The 22,653-nt window shown below is 34.3% G+C and overlaps 1 protein-coding gene and 1 non-coding gene across 2 annotated transcripts in view; both read right to left on the reverse strand.

The window, feature by feature from the left end:
- Positions 1-22,653, reverse strand: part of LOC119833759 (lysine-specific histone demethylase 1A) — a 303,792-nt gene that overhangs the window by 102,615 nt on the left and 178,524 nt on the right. The gene's annotated exons all lie outside the window — the stretch shown is intronic.
- Trnak-cuu lies at positions 12,623-12,695 on the reverse strand. The gene has a single exon. It is a non-coding gene; the product is annotated as a tRNA-Lys (tRNA).

Genomic DNA, 22,653 nt, shown 5'->3' on the forward strand with positions numbered 1-22,653 from the left:
AGTTTACTTGCATTACAACTTTAATTTCTCCTTTGTGTAAACGTTTTGGGCCATCGTGTTTTAACAAAGCTAGGGTTGCTCATTTGGAGATAAACTCAAATATTACACTAGGTATATTCTTCGTAATTTTAAACGTGATATTATACAAAAATAATTTAATATATTCGAAACAATAATACTCAATGCATTTAATGACATTTTTAAGCAGATCGTTACAAATGATTTATTTTATGAGTGTTTTGATATAGTCAAACTTTATCAGATTTCAATAAAGCAATTGGCTTCTCAAAAATGACAATTAATGTTTGAGAACTTCATATAGCAACAGATAACAATTATATATTTAAGTGTTTGGAATAACTGTATTTGTTCTTATGGAAATATAATAAAAAAAGAATTTAATAAATTAAATGGTTGACAACCGCAGCTCAACTTGAGTTGTCTCGAATCAGAACAAATCATCTTATACGCAGGCTCCGTCAGCTCTTGTCTCGATCGTCCGAAATTAATATCCTGCAAAATCATTTAAGCGATCTATATTTCCGAGAAAAATAATTTCCGAAGCATTTCAAATAAATCTTTTGACCACAACACGTACTGAAATCTCCGGTTTATTACTCATGATAATAAAAATGCTATGCGATAATTGTTGCTTTATTTTATCGCTAATTCTTACAATGATATAGTATTCAAGTTTGTATATTAAATTGACACATGAAAACCGAAATTTATACATGTTCTCTGATTTGAATGTCATAGGATCAAACGAATAGCTTTTATGAATAACATATATACATATAAAAAAGAGTCAATTGTGTACAAAATAAACGTTCTATCATACAACACACATCAACAAATAATCCTCGGCATTGGGAGAATTGTTGTTGTATTTTCTATATTTATTTATTTTGGATAGCTTTTTCGAATTACGGATAAAATGAACATTAAATAAAATTGTTAAATTTCAAACAATATACCTGTAATTGTATTAATTTATTTAGTGTACACTCAAGTATCGCTTAATGTTTTTTCCCTGTAATGACGTTCACATATAGCTCTCGGCTAAGTGATGTGCAAGCAAATTAAGTAACCATTTAAAGACTTAACAGCAGAAGCGGTTTTGAACTCGCATGCTTTACAGTTTTTTACCGAAGCGACACTTGTTTATAGAACCTGTCGAATATTAACAGTTATGGAATGTTCAACTTTTTACGGCCTTTGATACGCATCGCGAATTTAATTTATTGCGCGATTAGAAAACATAGGACGCCATAAAATCTTTAAAGTAATATGATCGTATTAATATTTAAGCATTTATTATCATTTTATTTTTCCACAAGCTTTTCGCCCGCGACTTTGCCCGCGTTGTCATAGGAAAACCCACATAGTTTATGTTGCCGTAGGATTTCCTGCATAAAACCTGTAATATGTCAAGCAATGTTGACACCAAATATCATCAAAATCAGTTCAGTTTATGCGTAAAAAAACAGACATAATAACTTTTGCTTTTACATATGATCTTAGTGTATATCCACATATATACTTGTATCTATGTATGTAATTTAAAAAAAAATTATATAGCTAAACGAAAGGTTAGTTTAAAACGAAAAAAAATCAAATGTCTCAATTCTTGTATAATACAAGCTTTTGCCCGCGGCTTTGCACGCGTTACATTCGGAGTAGTTTAATAGGTGTATTGTACATATAAACCTTCGGTTTGAATCGCTCTATCTATTAAAAAACCCCATTAAAATCCGTTGCGTAGTTTCAATGACTTAAGCATACATAGGGACATATGGACATAGGGACATAGTGACATAGGGACAGACAGAGACAGCGCCTTTGTTTTATACTATGTAGGGACAAAATATAATGTCAAAATTATTGTCTCCTGGTAAAAATATTAAAATAAATTTCCAACAAAAAGTGCTGACCTCAGAAATCATAGATACATTCAGTTTTCTTTCATTACACCAATCCATATTCTATCGAACCTATTAATTCATCAGCACGGTTATACGTTATATTGAAGGAAAGAAAAAAGACACTGCACACAGCAATTGTATGACTAATTGGCATATTCTACAAGAACAACTAACCTTATTCATATTACAAATAAGAAAACCTACCTTATATGTCAAAATCGAGACGGAGTATATAATTTCCGTTCACATTAATTAATAGCGTAAAATTAACATCAACACCAAACGAGAATAACTGAAATTCCCGCCATTGTCTTTATTAAAAGTAGACGAATGCAAAAAAAGAAGCCCAAACGAAACAAATATGGTAAACACCGACCGATATATGGCTCAGTCGTGTTTAACTAAAAGATGTACCTACGTTGGAATGAACACACAAAAACATCGTGATCAGTCAGTTATTCTTGTTAATCATACTCCAAATAAAGAATAGAACGTATAAATTATTCATGTTCTTAAAGGTTGAGGGCACGAACAACAGCCTCTATGTCTTTCACTAAGTATCTGATTAAAATTTCACCGATCAATATCGGAACGGGGGTAGATAATACATTTCCCTTGGCGGCACGGTTTTGTTCGATACCATTTAATATATGGGTCAACGGTCAAACATTTCTTGTATGTTATTTAAAAAACTAAGATTTATTATTCTTATCTATATGCATACAACAATTAAAATAGAACTGTTACGATATTTATTCCATGAAATCTATGAAAAAATGTTTACGGACGTATCCAACGAGGCAACAGGAATCACAAACAGGAATCAATTACAATCAAATCATCTTGATTAAAATGTTCTCAGTATTTCTCTTCTTAACTTTTTCAATCGACATTATGAGCGATGTAGTAAATACGACACAGTTTCCACAAATCGATCCATTCCATTAACATCATAGTAACAACACACACACAGTAAATCAATCACACGAACCATAAACATCAACAATCAAAAACACATGTTTTTTAAAATCAACATCATGAGATCTTAATTAAGAAGAGCGGCGTGTGAGCGACACCGCCGTATATTATCAGGTTACGAGTCAACGCTGATAACAGGCCAGTGGATGAGCTTGATTTATGCGTGCCAACAACATTAAATTACATCTGGATCGAACACCGCCATAAATTACTATTCGCATTGTAAATCTGCCGCGTGTATCGATGGTCAAATCATGGAGGCGAACTATATCATTCGTTGGCATCGCGGTCTCTGACGCTGGCGCGCTCTATTACATTCGTTCGATGCATGTCAAACATTGCTTTTTTTACACAAACACACACAATGCGGCGTTAAGGTGAGAAAGTTGACGCACCCTTTTTGAGATTTTCTTGATAAGACAACATTTAAAACAAAAAAAAAAAGATTAAAAATATGTTATCGCAATTTTTTATATGCGATTGTCATACAGAATCAAAGGCAACGACTCACTTTTGCAAAAACACGATATCAAGGTATAATTTATACAAAATCTCATTAATACATATTATTCATATACATTTTCGTAACGAAAAATACGGACGTGAAATGCGTGTGCATCAATTATACAGGTCACGCCAAGAATAACTAGCTAAAACTGACCAAACCGTAAACACAACACATAAATTATGATTAGCACACAACAGTTATCATAATCGCGGTTACCAGTTACTAAATCTCAAATTGAATTCCCCGTAATTTCTCATTAATCGATAAACGTTATGAAGCGAGGCACTATAATTTACTATATAACAAATACTTGGCTACGATCTTAGTGAAACAAATAATACAGACAAACCGACGCATGTTTTCGTCTAAGGCCTAAGCCCGCGCTGGGCCTGCACAGGAAACCGAGCGCTATTACATTCAGCTCCATGTTATTATTTTATCCTGATATGTATGTGGTTGTAGTGCACAAATGTGTAGAACACATTCATTACTCCTTTTGCATCGAAAGTATACTTCAACTAGGAATTATCATTCGAACTTTGTGTGTATAATAAACACGTCAAAATAAAGAAAAAATATTATAGACTTATAGACTTATTATACTCCACTGAACTTGTAGCATACTGTTTTTTTTTCTAATTTCAGATACATTTTTGAAAACGTCCTTAAAATTTATGCCTACAATTTTCAAGTAAAGTCCACCACCACTACTACTAATTAAAATAGTCGTAAAAAAGTGGTCCATAATTTCACAATAGAACCAACTTTTTTATTGATCTAAGAAAGTATTTTCAATCACTGATCACCTCCGCTGTACAAGACCTCAGCTAACAATACAATACAATACAATACATACGTAAATCAATAAATCAAATTCCATAATATGATCAGTACATACTTTTCACATCAATTCCATCAACGTACCAAACCGCGATCTAAGATTGACCTTTACGTGCATCCACTTCCCGTCACAACACGCACACACACGCACATACACGCACACATCACGCTTGCAGTGCGCCTACAAATCGGTGACCGTTAAAAATAAATTATAAATAACGAGCGCGCAATAAACGCTGTTCGCAGGTCGGCGATGCAGGCAGATAAATCACGGCGGGCCGCGCCGACTGTCCGTGTAATAGTGTGAGTGTTACGAATGGGAAAACTGATGGACTATCTATAACAATTTTTATTGCTTGTTACTCTGAAATATGCGCGAGGGCGTGTGTGTGTGCGAAAATAAAATTATCACGTTAAGTACCTACAACGTTCCGATCGCTCGAGCCGGCGCGGCGATGCTGCGATCTCCATTTGTCGATGTACATGTGATTGCAAATTGAGCGCGCGCTAATGTGTCGAAGCGATTTTTAGATAATATCAATGTATCTCTGGTACTCTATATTGTAATGGGGTTGGAACATTAAAGGAACGTGACAGTGAATGTTATGACGGCCGAAATGTTTAGCTGAAAACGATGGGAATTTTCAGGGCCTTAGCTGTTAATATCCAATACACAAAGGGGAAGATATATGCTTGTTTCCAAATAGGCTCTACTCATAATGAATTTGTTCTAAGATCCAGTAGTAAAATGCAACGTCTCTCCTCTGATATTAAATAAGATTGTTAAAATACATCTAAAATTTTATTGTATACCTTCATATATATATTCATTATAGGACGCAACAGTTTTTTGTACCGTTCATATTCTACCACAAGGCGATGCTAAGGCTACAAAATAAAAAAATTAATATGAGTAGAACACACACAAGACTGACAGAGTCCCGTTATCCACAAATACAACACCGATAACAGCCACGGCATTAGCACCTCATTATCTTTTCACGCCGTACGAATTCACCATTTAAAAAATATTCGTATAAAACAGCTGCCTTGACACCTAATTGTTTGCAGCCCGACAAGGCCGCGCATTGCAAACAGGATAAGCAAATCACGGAGGTGTTAAGACGCCGAGAGCTTTTCAACACCTACCAATTATCACCTTTCTGATATCTACATTTTGCCTTCAAACGTATAAACGATCACTTCCGACGATAAGTTATAATTAAGCCGTTGGTGAATTGCTCGAATTATTGCTCTGATATGGTGTATCGGATAATAACGCTTTATTATAGACAACATAACAGATTAATTTTAGGTGGCGCGTGCGCGTGAATTTCACAAATAGTTACTGGTACTAATTATGATCGGTGTGAATTCTAAATTTAACTAGTAAGCGTGAAATCAGCCAGCAACGCAATTAATTTTGTAAATAAAAAAAAATGTGCATACCTGACTTTATAGGTGTAAGTTTTATACAGATGTAACTCAATTGATTATTAACATAGCATGATCCGCTCATGACAAATGTCACCAAATATAAATCACCTATCAACTATTTCTCAATTCAACGTGTCATTTCAATTAACGAACCATTATCTAATCGAAACCAAACTATATACATTAAATTCCTAGAAGCGTGTACTATCACCCACTACGCTATCAATTACCAAGAAACGCAAGTGTATGTAGAAACCATTGCCAAAATGTTCAACACATTCGAAGCGAATTCTCGTCATACAAAAACATACCAACTTCTCAACACGGCCCTTAGGCATAACTCGTGACCTATTTGGCATTAAAATGGAGAAATAAATTATTATGCATTACATTCGTAGTCCGTCTTGTAGTCATTTTTATTTAATTGAGAGGCGGACTTTGTATAACGGGTACGAAATTATATGAGTCAAGAATATGAGCTTCAACAGAGTTTTCGTACTTACGTGAGTTTTATTATTTTCAAATTACGTTATATCTTTTCAGAATTTCATTTTAGTGTCCAACCAAATGCAGAGCTTTTTAAAAAGTTTATAATGTATTTTACATTTACAAGACTTATTAAAATGTAATAATACAGCTTAAAATAAATATTATATTGAATAAAAATATGCTTATGCCAAATTAAGACTGTATACCATCTATACGCGATAGCTCAAAGAAATCCTCCCAGCAAATAGCCAGCTCGTGAGCAATAATTGAATAAATCCAGCGCCAGGTGGCGACTCCACCGCCGGACCGACACATCCAATCATCGAATTATCCCCAACGCACCGCGATACTTTAATAGCACACCATACTTTACGCGTTCTTGAAAAATAGCGACGGCATTTCATTTAACATTGTAAGAGTAAATAATACCGGCGGACCGGTTCGCCAGCCATACGTGCGGAATATTAACTCTGACATGCTCTTGTTATTGCTATCAAGTAATTTTATGACGCGTCAGATGCGAAATGAGTATTTTAATAGCCAATTATATGGGCACGGTTCATATTTTAAAGTTGCATCGCGCCCCTTGTCATCGGAATCGATCTAATCGCAATTTAAATGCAAACCAAAGGATAATTTTAAGCAATTGACAAATTTATTCCATTCCAAATATCCTTTATTAACCTTCAATTAAAACTGTAAAAACATATTTTTTATCACATAATACAAAATAACACTGTTGTTGCTAAAATGATCAGAAAGTTCTTTCAATTCTCATACAAATTACACTATATTTTGTTACAAGTTCACATCTATTTAAATTACCAACACGAAACCGTCATAGCTCTAGAATTAGAACAGTGTTCTTCTTTGAAAATAGCTTAAACAAAGACAACATAAATTAAAATAATATTCGTTCTCAAGGAGGCCGAAATAATGCGAGATGGAACTAGAGCGCTAATTACATTGTACGAAACACAGTTCTGTGAAATAGCTGAATATTCTGATGAAATTCTGCGAATAAAACTAATCTGATAACAGCGTAGACGGGTACGTAGGTATTAAAAAATAAATTGTTATCTTTATACGTTATATTTGGAATTTTAAAGGAGCATAAATGTAGAAGACAAGGTTGCTCACGCAGTGGACACCGGCTAATAAAATACAATCTACGTAGATAACACGTTAAACCATCGACACGGTCGAATCTCGGCGACTATCCAAAATTATGACGTTTCGGTCGGGGGTCCAGCACTTCACACCTAAGTCTCCAATACATCATATTTATTTAAATTTTATCACTGCCCACATTCATTAAATGTATTTACAAGATTACCAACGACACGTGATTAATGTCAAATCATTATCGCGCCATGATTGAACCTTTTTTAACGTTCCCATGAGAAGATATAATTAAGCATATAACGAATTAAACGTTATCAATCTTTTTATAGGTTTTTTTATTTTATTTGAAGTGATAAAGCCCAAATACCATTGAATGTTAATAGGTACGTATCATATGTACGGACGTGATGGTATAAAATCATTGTTAACTTTCCATGAGCGCATAAAAAAGTGAAATACCTATGTTACTGCACTCAAGTTTAGTTATAAATTATACTACGAATCATTATCCTAGATGGATTGTTTGTGTCTTATCTTCTTTTAAGCACCAATTTTTTTTTGTATTATTTTTGTCTATGAATAGATATATGTCAGTTTCATATGTCTGTATGTCAAATGCCTACATCATTTCCAAAGCTAACCAACATCAAAGCAATCACAGTTGGCAAACAATAACGTTTCACATAGAACACCCCATTACTTGAAATAACTACTAGTGTAAATACATGGACTACATTATTATGTCAGCTCTAATCTTATGCGAAAGAGACTATTCGTCTTCCATAATATATACCATTAAGGAAATCACATTAAAATCCGATATAAAGCATTGTGCACCTCCATACATATTTATTGTCAATAGCTTAAAAGGAAGGAGATTGCAGCAGTGTTTTTCTCTTTTAGTACATACTAACTATAGTCAAAAATTATATCTCGCAAGTAATTCCAATTCAAAATACTTATTATTGAAGTCAGAATAAGATAAATCAATTCTAATAAGCAATAAACATCGCTGTATCGTTAAAAATAAATGCCACATTCGAAATTAAAGAAACGGGCCGTAAATTTAGAATCAAACAAGATTCACGAATGAAAAATGTCTGACTAGCCATGCGGCCGGTATAATTCTAACGTATTTTAAAACGCATTTTCCTCCAAGTAAACACCTCGGGAGAATCTACATAATTTCCACTCACAACAGCGGGGAGGCCGGATCCTCAACTGACGCGCCAATTAAATACCAATTGGTTGCCAGCTGTAAATAAATTTATTTTACGCTCTCCCCTTTATCTTGTATCGCGAATTGTTCTTAACAATTGCGACACGACATATTTACACACAGCGCCGGGGTGAGTTATGCGATAGGAACACTTGTACTCGCGTGGTGTCTATAAATCATCGGAGTAATGAACCGATCAACGTGAATTGTCTCAAAATATTATCATCAGTTAAAGAATGAAAATACAATTCAAGGGCGTCGTACCACACACACACTAACACAGATATAATCCACACAGTAAGTTAAAAAAAACAGAAATATATTATATAAAACGACAATATATAATTTTAATAATTTATATTTCAATTTCAATAATTAAATTGATACTATCGTCAAAACCAATTCAAATCTTATAATTAAGCAACTAACTTACAGTTTTTTAATTTTACGCTATAGATCCTAAATTTTCTGACAACTAAACAAATTAAGAACTAAACGCTTTTAAGACCGTCTAAATTTCAAATAATTTATAACAAAATCTACAGTAGGCAATATTCTGCCAATTATTACCTTATTTATTTAGGTATAATTTTATTTACTTTGGTTGTTGTTGGTACTCATTATAGCCATCTATGTTCTGACTGAAAGATAAACATTAAGTTTATAAATAGTATTAAAACCAATTAACCTAGGTTACAGCAGATTATTCATTTTAACATGATCAGTAAAATTGTTCTTACAGTCTCTGTATCACTAACACATTATTATAACCTCTTACATTTGTAGCAGATCAAACACAAGAAGCTCAAAACATGCACATTAAATTTCGGTATGACTCCTTGCATTTGCATAAGCCTTCAATACCCAAGATAGACGTGAATGCATGCAACGTTTAAATTTATCTTCGAATTTGGAAATTGTATTTCGCGAAGAGGATACAATAAATAAGCGAAAGGTCGCGTTAACGAAGCGACGCGGGGAACAATAAAGTAAATACGACTTTTTACTCAGCGAAAGAGAATATATAAACACGTAACTCGAATAAAATTCCAAATGTACGAGCGGCTGAGGCGAATCCTGTAAGAATTGTAATTCTGTATAGACATTGAAACTTTGCATGAATTTATATGGCTGTTTTAAAATTATTTTGTACTATTGCAATGTCGCGGTAATTTTTTAGCACACGCTGGGGATTACCTGAAATTATTATCTTTGATTTATGCAGAAATTGAGCCTCTGCTATACACATGCCCTATTACTTATGCGTATGATATGGTATTGTGGTGTTCAATAAAAATCAGTGCAGAAACAAAGTACGTGCGTATATTCTGATTATATCTTTGAATGGAATCTCATGGCCTTAAATTAACTTTACGTAATTTTCAATAAAAATACATTCATTTGTGTAATTTATAAATATTTTTTCTATAAACTCCTCTTATTAGAATGGACAGATTTAAATTAAAAGAATTAACGAAATGATTTTTATCGAGGTAAACGCAAAATATTATGAGTTCAAGTGCAAGCATGTGTATGCGCATTCCTTTAGTAAACTAATACGCTGATCAATCCGTACAATATTTGATTCTTATAAGAAAATCCCAAATTGAAATCACCCTCAATCATAGCACATTGCCACAATCACACGCTAAATCATTAAATACCAACGCCACGCGAGGAATTTCGATTTAATTCAAACAAAATAAGACGCAATAAAACACTAGCGCATATCTCCGTGAATCTCCTTGGGCCGCTGCACCGCCGAAATGATTTGCCCCCATATCAAACCGAGGAATCCCTTATAAAATCACCGCGCCATAATAGGTGCCCGCGTATTTTCGGCAAGATCACAGATAGCTGTATCGCGCTGTTATAATCTTACGCTTGTTATTGCAAGTTTACAACATGGGTTGTTGCGCGCGATTCCTGGGAACGATTCATTTACTTGCATTACGTTATGAGGTGATAACTCCGTGTTAGCTTTTTGGCGCGCTATAAAAATCATGTTACAAAATACTCAACGGTACGGTTCAACCCACTTTATACGTGACTTTCTGTTCTGCGCAAAAACAATGTGTTTGTTATAGATTCGAAAAAGGCGCTCTTCTCTCTCTCAATATTAATAATGAAATGCTCCCAATAACAAGTAACACACACAAAGTTAATGTCACCTTCTGGTATCTATATACCTTCTGTTCAATTCGTAAATTTCCAGTTAAATAAACTACATTTCAATGTAAAATATCTACCATTAAATGAGGTGCTACAGGCTGCCGCTTTGACGTCGCTCGCTGGCTGCCAAATGCCAAATTAGACACGTCCGACGACCTACTTTAGTACGTGACACTTCTTGACTATGCTACTGCCGCTGACGGGAACCCTCTACACCTTCGTAAAACTATCATTAACCGATATTGCATATCTACCTAGTTAACAGTCAAATACAAAATCGATAGTTATTCGCTACTTTGTCTAAATATCCCACGTCTAATACACGTCTAATACGAAAGCCGGCAACAGCTCCACAAAAGCTATAACAGCTTTGTGAATGCTCATGGGCAGTGGCGTTGCCTCATGTGACCCACTTGCTCGGTTGCCCGCTCTGTTATAAAAAAAAATGCAGAGATATCTAATTCCGTTTTTATATTTCATCGCCCTCTAAACAGTTTCTCAATGACCGTCAACGGGAATAAGACACGAACGGAAAAAAAGGAAACATTGAAAGAATAATGACCTAGCATAAGTTAAAAAAATATTCAATTCACCATGTTATCCTATTGTAATCGATTTCATAGCAATTCTTATTCAAAATTTTCATACAGAGAGCGCACACATAAAAAAATCTCAGCTGCAACAAAAGGAAAAGCAACGATAAATATCATTTTAAGTAAAAGCACGACTCGATGTTATTCAATTAGATATGCGTAGTCGATAGCGATACGCGATTCATAGTTATATTATTTATTCCCAACTTAAATAATAAAGCACTATCGTAATCTCATAGTTAATAAGGCCCGATGAGAACCTGATTTAAGCGCGCCACTTGTAATTGAAAACCTCCACAGTATTTATATACAAAATGCAGTTACCTTATCTCGGCGTTTATGCTGCGGCCTACACAAATTTCAACCGGCGCGACGTTTAGGTTTGAATCTCAATAAGTTTTCTGTTTATATCATTGGAATGAGAGGTAAATTCCTATACTGGTGCGTGGATTTATGTTTTAATTGTGTTTAATTAGCCCCATTGTATGCTTCGCACGTCCCTCCGATCGACATTTTTTTTTTAAAGTAAATAAATTAATAAATTACATCCATAGCGTGTGAAATGTGTGGAATGAAAAACCAAACACGGCATAAGTTCATATCCCACAAAGATTTGAAACATACGTGTTAATAAATATTAATTATTACATATGTGTGTATTTTATGTATTTAAAAAAAAATCTATTGATATTTTCATGTATCGTACACGTATCTATTAATTAAGAATTGAAACTCTAAGGACCTAAATTATCTATTATAGAAATACCATGATTTATTATTATATCAATAAGCATTTATCGCCTATGTTATCTGTGAATATATTTTTAATCGAAAATACAACCTCCTTGACCAGCAACTTTAAAAAAAAATATTCATAACAACCGAAAGCACAGAACATCAACGTTGACAGCTACTTATAGAACGGTTACAACACAAGTACTACAAATAGCATTCGAGTGTGTGACAGTTAAATCGTGGGAAATATTTGGTAGTGGCCGCTTTAACGACCCTTCAGTATTTTTAAACGTGGCCGGTACAATGTGTGCACAATATTATTGCAATAGGATATTTATTTACTAAGCGAGTACAAGTTGATTTGTTATTTACTAAGTGAATACATGACTACGCATACTAATTAATATTCATGTCCCTTTCTTTAGATGTAAAATGATACGTTTTGCTTAGGAACCATAAAACGTGAAATTACGTATAAAAATCCTCTAGACGAGTTTAAAAAAATAGACAATAAAGATATTTATTGTTACTTTACCGCCATAGTTTAAAAGTGAAAAAAAAAAATAGTATGTTACAAAATCAAATGAAAAAAAAAGAATATCGCCCAACGTGGGGCTCGAACCCACGACCCTGAGATTAAGAGTCTCATGCTCTACCGACTGAGCTAGCCGGGCTTATGGCAGATCAACGAAAATATCCTACTTAATCAATACATAATATCGCCCAGTTTATAGTATGGCAGATTGCCAATTTATGTATAACCGTAATTCTCATGCATATAGACAATTTCATGCATATAACGCAACTCGCACCAGTTGTTCCTAGGATTTGAATTCCAGCAAAAGTAAGTTTACACGACTTATTCGTAATTTCTTATCGTGATGCTAAGAATAACAAAATAGTTAAGTATGCGTTTAGAATAATATACCTATGAGTTAATTCTACAAATGCGGAAGTTTAAAACGATCCGGGATTGTACGCTTTTGTATCGTAGCTCTTATAATTGAAACAAAATTGTAGTGTTACACCACGAACCTGACAAAGGTTAAATTGTTTATAACTCAATTATAACATTTAAAGAACTTTCATACATAAACAACTTAACTGTCATACACAAAGCCTTATTGTAGATAAGAATTTTTAAATGTATACAATGCATATGTACTATATATTATGTAAGTATGTATAAATTACATAACTATCATCACGATTTTTTTATTACAAAAGGAACAAACGATAGTACAACGATGCAAAAACATTGAAAAAAATTAGAACTCTGCCTCTCTAAAACACGAATAACCCTGTCAAATTATACAGGTGCTAGCTTGCAAGAATCTTAGCGGAATCGTAATATTGTCAGAGAACAATATTATCGTAATTCATAATACCGTAACGCTAACAATGAAGGCGGCTCTCCGATACTTCCGCACTGCTTATTTACTTCCCACTCTCAGCGATCATCGAATGCATCGTTATAAATTGTATTATCCTTTATGTTTTCTGCATAGCAACTTGGGGCGGTGAGTATAATATTAATATTATAATAAAAAAAAGTACGAGTATATTCGGGGTCTAACTTAAGTATTCCACTAAGAAAATTATTTATAAAACGAGGGTAGAAAACAATATAACGAGTGCAAATATTCACAACTGCGAGTCAGACCATCAATTTTTGCCAACCATCCACGAATCGATAGCGGATAATAATGGCGATGTCTTATTTGACTACGCGGAGCAACCAGTCCGTCCTATTAGACTGCTTTAGTTGACAACTTAAGCCACTCACTTTGAATGGGCCGTGCAATAAAATCACTTGTTGGCCGTATTCCACGTACATGGCGCGACACGGGTAATTTATGGTGTCGACTTTATAATTCATTCCTCACCATCGACTCCCCGGCTATTGTATTGATATTGGACAATTTAGCTATTGCGTGCAAATCGCCGCAGCTATTTATTTAATAATGAACGTTTCAAGGTAAACTTGTCCACGCATCGACACGTTCTATCATTACAATTGCGGCCAATTGCTTATGTTTATTGAGCGAAATGTTAAGACAGCGTACCTACCTTACAGTAAATGTATACGGTTGAAACGACCTTGTCAGTAGGTAAAATAAATGTTGTCTAAAACAACAAGTTTATGCACTTCGACATACAAGTATATATTTTTAAGTAGAAAGTGTTCGCCGCCTCGATACCTCAACGTGACTCCGCATACCTGTAACAAATATAAAATCAATCAGCACAATCAGTATGTGAGTCAAATAAGGCGGTTATATTGAGCCACGATTGATAAGCTAAGTATGGTCAGAGTCATGGTAAGAGACAATAGCTATCAGCCGATATAATCTGTGATAGACCTACGACGGTTACGAAAATAAGTAAATAGATGTTGTGTAACTTAAATACAACAATAAGAAAAAAATGCATTTATAAAAAATCTTGTTAGAAATAATTTTCTATTTGAATGAACTTTTATAAATTTGAGATTCTATTCAGATAATCTTATGCCATAATTATCAATTGATAATTATGTTTACATGTGTATTATACCAACAACACATAATAAACATTTAAATTAAAGATATATACTCTTATCAGATTATTGCAATTGTTATTGTAAGTTAACAAAATATCTTATAGGGATATTTCAGAGAGCGCACTTGTGATTCACACAAAACGTTTTCTCTCATACTAAAAAACGGTCAACAAAATGCCGCATCCAATAACCTAATAAGTAGGTTAAAGCTAAGTAGCTGTAAGGACAAGTGGAAAGCAAGTCGACTGATGCTATCTCCGTACTTCCTATCACGAGATCACATCGCGATATGCAGACAGTCCAGTCGCTGCCTTAATGCATATTAAAAATGCAACAAAAAATATGTCGTGTGTCAAAGCTGATAAAAATGCGATTAGATGTTATTTAATTAATAAGATGTATTCTGTTATTTGAGATTTGATTAACTTTAAACGAATTTGTTATAAATGAAAAGCAACATTTCATTACGAACTCGTCATTTATATACTTACATATAAAAAAACACAATAAGTTACATCTTATATGAATAAATTGGTTTATTGCTCTATATTTAACGATAGTAAATGAAGTCTTTACGAAACATAAAAAATTAAGTTTTATTTAATTTTTTAATTATATTACACACAAGATAAAAAAAATTATTAGAAACATAAGCCAAAAACGCACGCCAGCAAAGCGATAAATAACACATCATTGTAACAAGAAATACAAAGCTAAGTATAATTTATATTCGCCGGTGCCCATATAACCAACTTCCCTTCCTAGACAGGGCTTTATATCTTTATGAATTGGCTTATCTCATACTCATAGAACGAGTTAATAATAGTCGCTTGGCACGAAGGCGTCCGAGCAAAAAATAGCTAAATATATAAAGGGACACGCAAGAACGGGCGTCGTAAGTAATGAGTCGATTCTCGCTCGGGCATCGATTGCGAGCGTTATCTCAATAAAGAGAAACAGACTGTTCATTACCACGTTGACACGGCGGAATCATAAATTGCGGAACCCCGCCGCGGCCCGCACTCCTGCTCACTCCTACACCCCTGGTACCTGGGCCCTTACCCGCATTTACTTTTTGCCATTCCAATTGTTTTTGGTAGAAACCCCATAAACCGTAACGGTCTGATCACTGATACGAGCGCAGGTGTCGCCTTTCACACCCACCAACTTAATTACAACATTTTTTACAAAGGAAGTAGGTATAGATATTCCAATTTGCGCAAACGATAGCAGCTGCATTGTTTAGTTTTCTGTTCAACAAAAATTCTGAATCTGTTACGCTACAGACTACAATTTTAAAGAATACCGTTTTGTACCTAATAATGAAATATAAAAAAGCAGGATCCATAATCAAATCGAGCAAAAAGTGGATTGATGAATGACATTAGTAATATCTTGCAAACAAAGAAATCGAGCACCTAACCCGAGTGCATTTTATTCGTCGAATCCACCGAGGTACCCAATTTAATGGAATCATGACAGACGACTCAGATAAGGGGACGTGAAACATACAAAGAAACTTAATTTTACAGCCGCGATAAAACGTATTCATTCATCAATAAGCAGACGCGGGCATTCGTCTCTAACAGGTAAGACCATAAAATAAATGCGTGTAATTCGAAGCGACGAATTCAACAGCAGTAACTGTCGACAACGAGCGCCAAGTACATAAAATATCGTATCCAAAACTTACAAACATGGGAAGTCATTAAAGCAACCGGCATGGCACTTAGGCAACTCCTATATAGCCGTCTGGCCAAGCATAAAGATCAATATCTGGGTGGCTCGTTGCCAAATCTTTTTAATATCGTCCCGGACTCGACTGTGGAGTGGTTAACGACGATAACAACAAAAGTGTTACGTGAGCAGTTGGCGAATCGTTCTCTGCATTGCCATCGATATAGAGCATCCATGCAGCGAGACTTCAAAGCATTGCGATAAACTAAATTGACAAGAGGTTTTGGTGATACAGCATTCAAACCTCAAACAAAGCCTAAACTTTCCATAAAATATTGCAAACTTCATAACAAATACTACAAACACAACTTACAGACCTCTAAATTCATTTGTGAGACGAGTGCTGAAAATTGCGTCAATCTATACATCAATAGAGTTGCTCCATTATAAGAGAGATATATAAGTTTACTTCTCTTTGAATGAAACAAAGCTATGTTCTTTTATAATTAATGCATTAAGAAAAGACAAAATTAAGAAGTCGCTCTGAAAGAACTTTATGAACGCTATACATACATAAATTTATTTATTTAATACTATTGTTTTCTATATACGAAATTATACGAAGCAGTAGTTTAAAAAATAAGCAGGATTGTTATATAATATAAATAAAGATAATCTCGATGTAAAAAAAAAAAACACCAATTATTTCTATTTTAATGACAGACAGGTGAAGCAACCTCGACCGACGCCGTACCTATTTCCATCGCACGCTCAGGAATTGATGAAGGCAAGGCTCAAAATAGCCTCCCATCTATAAGCCGCTAGTTAAACCTTATTGTCAGGCACAATAGAAAATAATGGCGCCGGCAGAGCAAGCAGCACTTTTGAGTTAGCTGATAAATTCGCCCCCGTTTGAGTTTTGTGAGACCTCGCGGTCGCGGGCAAGTTTTAATGAGTGCTGCTTTAGTTCGCTTTCAAATAGAGTCCAGTTGTAAATAAAGCTGCCTTCAGACACTTTGTCGGGTCAAGTCTGTAACATACAATGTGAAGGAGCTGTTCACAATTATATTCTATTCAGTATTCACGCTTGTAACATGTAATTTTATGAAGATGACAGTTAAATAACGATATTATCATTCTTATAACTCCATTCTATATAAATCATTTATTTTTCATGCGAATATGGTGTTGGAAGTTACAATTATAGTTTCCGCGTACAGTATGTATGAGATCGATATGCGTTTAAAATTGCTATCAGCATAAACTTATATTTTTCCTGACCGCGACGCAAAATGGGTCAACATGTTTACAATGAGTTGCTTTTATATTTAAGCTTTAATATACGCATATCAACTTTAAATGGAGATGAAATACACCATATTTTTTAATGTAAAAATTATATATTATGAGCAATGCATGTGCCTTACACATTACTAGGGCTCCACACTCGCTCTATTTCGTAATAAAGATTGAAAGTGTGCAAATTAAAATGCATTTCCGATTGTTTTACACATATTTAGTTTATATTGATGTTTTTTTGCTTACTTACTTTCCTTAATGATAGTCAATACATCCACATGTAGTAGAATATCTTCTTTCTACATTACTGCATGGAGAATAAAACATCATCACATCAAATAGGTATAGACTATAGGCCAACATGCGCTACAGTTATGAATTGCTCCATTTTATCGGCGTCATAATTCAACCTTATTCGGGCGTACACTTCCACAAGATACAGGTCTTGTGCTAGTGGGCTGGACAACCGAATATGGCGAGGAAATTTATACGCTACGATATTAAGTAACTCACTATATCATTTAACCTTTAAACTTGATTTGTATGTATCGCTATAAGATTGTAAAATAAAAATCATTAGAATATAATCTAACTCGTGAGGTTGCAAACAGTCGAAAAAATTGAGACCCGCAAATTAATAAATTAAGGCATTATTTTTCGTTAGACTATAATGCAATTATATAGCAATTACGTATGAATTTACTTTTAAAGTCCGTCAAGGGCAGGCTGCTAGTTAATAAATTTAGATTATAGATATAACATACATTCAATACAATTCAGAGATATTCAACCTCCACACGGCGATCATACTCGTATTATTAACTTGCACTGTGTGAGTCAAATGAATAAATGATCAAACTGTCACTTATTAACGACGAAGAAAATTTTTACCCAAATTCAATTAATAAAACACCGCTAAAATCGAACTCATTAAAAACAGTTGTCAAATTTCGAGTTCAGAAAAATCGACACCGTCTCGCTAAATTAAGTGCTTCAATAAAATACCGCGTGAATAGAGGCGTCAAGTTTCACACCGTGTCGAAACGAATACCTATTATTATCATAACCAAACAATAAGGTACAAAAAATCAACAAACATAAAGCTTAATGATTCGGTAGTTCTTGGGATGAATGCCAACTAAGCGAGGGAGGAAACGGCAATAAAATAGGCTTTATTGGGATGCTATTTAGACTTGTTGTTGGAAAAATGCGCTTCACGCATAGCGATGACTTAAGTTTTATGTGATGGACCTCCCATAGACATAAAACTAACCTCTAATATGTAAAATGCATGTTTTTTTTAAACTGCATTAAAATTAGATTGAAGCGGTAATACATACGTTCATAAGAAATATAAAACGCACAGCTTTAGTCCAGTTTTGGGACAATCACCCAGAAATCATTACGCAAGCATTTATAATAATATAAAACAAACAAACAGATACGTGTGGTCGAGACCACAACTGTTGTTTCCGTTGAAACATTCATATTCTGCGAAAAAAAAAAACGAAACAACGTTTAAAAAGTCATTTGAGACATGACTTTGGGCCAAATAATTTATCGTGATTAACTTCAACGCGACACATCCGATCGCAGTAACATTTACGTAAACATACAAATCACTAAACAACAAACGCACAACAATAAATTAACGATGCAATAATAACCTTTTAACTTATTAAAAGGGACACAATACAAGAAGGCAATTAATTAGTTTGGATTATACTGGAGGACGTAATCGACTATTAGGTTTTAGCTTTTTTTTTTACTAATATCCATAAAATAGAGTAAATCTAAATTAATATCACTAACTCAATTGATTCTTAACGTACATCACTGAAAATTAATAGGTACAGTTGCATGCAAATTAAAAAATGCACTTAGGTGGTCGCCACCCTCATAAACAGAACACATCTATTAGCTTTCAGAAAGCTGACCAGCAGGTGGCAGAGCCAAAATAAACCGAAGATGACATTATCAAGCGTTATCTTCACCCCATCGTGGTTGCGTGGGTGGTGAGGCTATCTGTGAAGTCTCTTGAACACTCGAAATTACGTAAATATTTGTAACTTTACATTGTCTTTATAGTAATTCTCTTCGACTCTCACGTGTTGCTATAACATTCTTCAAACGATAGTATTAATAATATATATAACATTCCAATAATAAGTTCATATAAAAGTAATATATTATTGTTTTTGCCGTAGAACGCATGTCTTCTATTTATCTATCACAGCTAATACGACCTACACACTAGTATGATAATGACAAAAACCAAAATATATTCACGACAATTTACAAACAAACAGCGAAAATACTAAATCAAACGATCGCTAACGCTTCCCATTAACATATTCATCCACTTATGACAGCATTATCCACCGCAATGCATTTTTAAGCGACTCTAAACACCGTTTCCCATTGTATTTTGTAAAGGAGATGAAATTTAAAAACAATATTAGCCGTATAAACTTATTCAAAGCACACTGACGACGATAAGGGTGGAATAGAAATGGGCGTTGATAAGTGCACCTCGCTACCGTGCGATGAAATTGTTACGTAAAGATGTCACGGAACACTGTATGGGCGGTTACAAGTATATTCATATGCACTTGGAATACAACTTGATATAAAAGCGTATACTATCTATGCACGTATGTTGCTTTGATAAATTTGTACGTTTAATTAATATATAATAGGATTTGTTGAAGATGTTTTGCTTTGAGGCGTTTTAATAAAAACAATCGCCAATTTTATTGTTATATTAAGACCGGGACTCTAATTTATTTACAGATTTTGGCAAAAAGACAAAAAAAACGTAAAAGAATGAATAAATAGAAGAAAAAACGGCTACTGCGCCTCTCATAACCATTTTTATTTTCTGTATGTTTTTATCAAAAACGTTTTATTTACGATTCATAAAAATAGATCAAATCAATAAAAAATCAACGGAAGAATAAATATCTCTTTCCGGCATGGAGAGCGCTAAAAAACCAGCAAAAAATGACAATATAAAGTTAATCCAAAATGATTACACGTTTAACAAAACGTTAAAAAATGATAAAGGAAGCGTCGACCCGAACGCTTAACAGAGACGTATCATTTTAAGCATATAACAAAAAGAAATTCATCAAAAAAACCAGTTGACAATGCGACAAATATTTTACACTGACTTTTATATCAGCGACACAATGTTGTTAAACAAACAATTCGCCCATTTGACGCTTCTTCTGGCAAAAGTCCTCATAATTGATTCTTTCCGGGGGCGTGGCGGAACGGCCACGTCCATTGTGGAAACTGGGGACGTCTGTTGACAAATAATATTCGTATTCCAAAAGGCACCCTGGGAAATTCGTTCTCATTTCCGCTCCTAAACGAAACCTCGCATGTCTACAAAAGCCGCGATAGACAACAATCTGCGAAGAAATTGGATGTTATAAACTTTATGACAGTGTGTCAAATACACGGGCCATTCGAATTCACTGCGAGTCTCGTTTCTAACATAAAATTTTCATTTCAAAGTATACACCACCTACAAAAGATACCAACAGATGTTACATGTATAAAATTGATAATTGTAATACGAAAAACACTTGGAAAATATATTATATTGTTTTTTTTTTTATTCTAAAACAAACACCACACTGGTCAGAGATAAAAAAATTAAAAAAGAACGAAGCAAAATCCTCTTAAACTTATTAATTTCAACATTTTATAAGATACAGTTAATCAATTATCTTAAAAACAGCAATTCAATCAAACATCGTCAAAACCGAACGCACCATTACAAAACATTTAGCAATCATTCCAATTTTTTCAAATAACACGGCAACTTAAATAGTATTCACGTAATAGCAACCCGGGCGCAACACGCCCTCAAGTTTAGGGTAATAGCTAGTTTGGTTCCACAGATTAATACATCTGAGGGAACCAAATAAAGGCAGTACAAAAAACACTAACGGTCGATAAATGCCCGTCTACCTGGCCGAGGTCCGGCGTTCGCACCGCTGAGTCCGATCGGCTCTAGGCAGAGATAACATCCTCCCCAAATATAATAAATCTAAGCGATAACATTCTTTGCTCAACAAAGAGACCCGACTAATTGTTTCTTAACCCGTCATTACCGTGGACATGCGGATGCGTTTGTTGCGCTAAGCAATTTGTTTACGAAATTTATTGAGCCAGTTTAAATGGAGGAAGCGAAGTTCATTGTTTACTTAATCAAACTATAATTGTTTATTTAAAAACATCAAAGTCTTGGTGTAAAACTGTTGTTATAGTATAAGTATAAATGCAAGTTTGTTTGTTACTTGCCTATCCATCAGAAAAGTTCAACCGATTTTGATGAAATTTGAAACAGAGATAATTTGAGACCCGAGAAAATACATGACAGGATAGTTTTTATCCTACGAGACCGAACTATGCCTGTTAAACCATTGCTTGTTAAACCTATGCTGGTTATTTCGGTAGTAGTCCTTAGACTGCATAGGCGAAGCCGCGGACGGAATGCTGGTAATAACATGAAAAAAAATAAAAATACTACCGAACTTCCTCCAAAACACAAAGAACAAGCTTCTACATTTTAACATTTAAACAATTTGGAATTATTCAACATTTTTAATGAAACTTTCTTAGGTGTAGTAAGGTAAATATGCTTTAAAATCAACGATCACTTTAATCCACATTATGTAATGGGCGAATAGGCACCTATTCGCCCATTACATAATGTGATAACTGTATTTGTGCAAGCATAATTATCCAAAACATCAACGTACAATAAAACGTTCACAGAGTGGACACCCAAAACGATGACGGAGTCTAAAAAAGAAAAATATTTAAAAACCAACAAGACAATAGGCGATTACCCTTTCCGTAATAAAATAAGTGAAAGCGCGGGAACGTCAACCGCTTTTAGCTTTTTGGGTGAAGCCGCTTTAATGGCACAAATAATGTTAGCGGCACTTTCATTTTTACCCGGGAATAATGAGCGGACCTACCGCAGAAGTTATCCCGAGAAGGACCAGCCCATTATTACAACTTTACACGTAATCCTTTAGAGTAGCAGAAGTTATTTATTCAAGTATAATAATTGATTATTTGTGTTCAATGGTTCT

The sequence above is a fragment of the Zerene cesonia genome, chromosome 18 (genome assembly GCF_012273895.1).
Source record: "Zerene cesonia ecotype Mississippi chromosome 18, Zerene_cesonia_1.1, whole genome shotgun sequence".
Classification (NCBI taxonomy): domain Eukaryota; kingdom Metazoa; phylum Arthropoda; class Insecta; order Lepidoptera; family Pieridae; genus Zerene; species Zerene cesonia.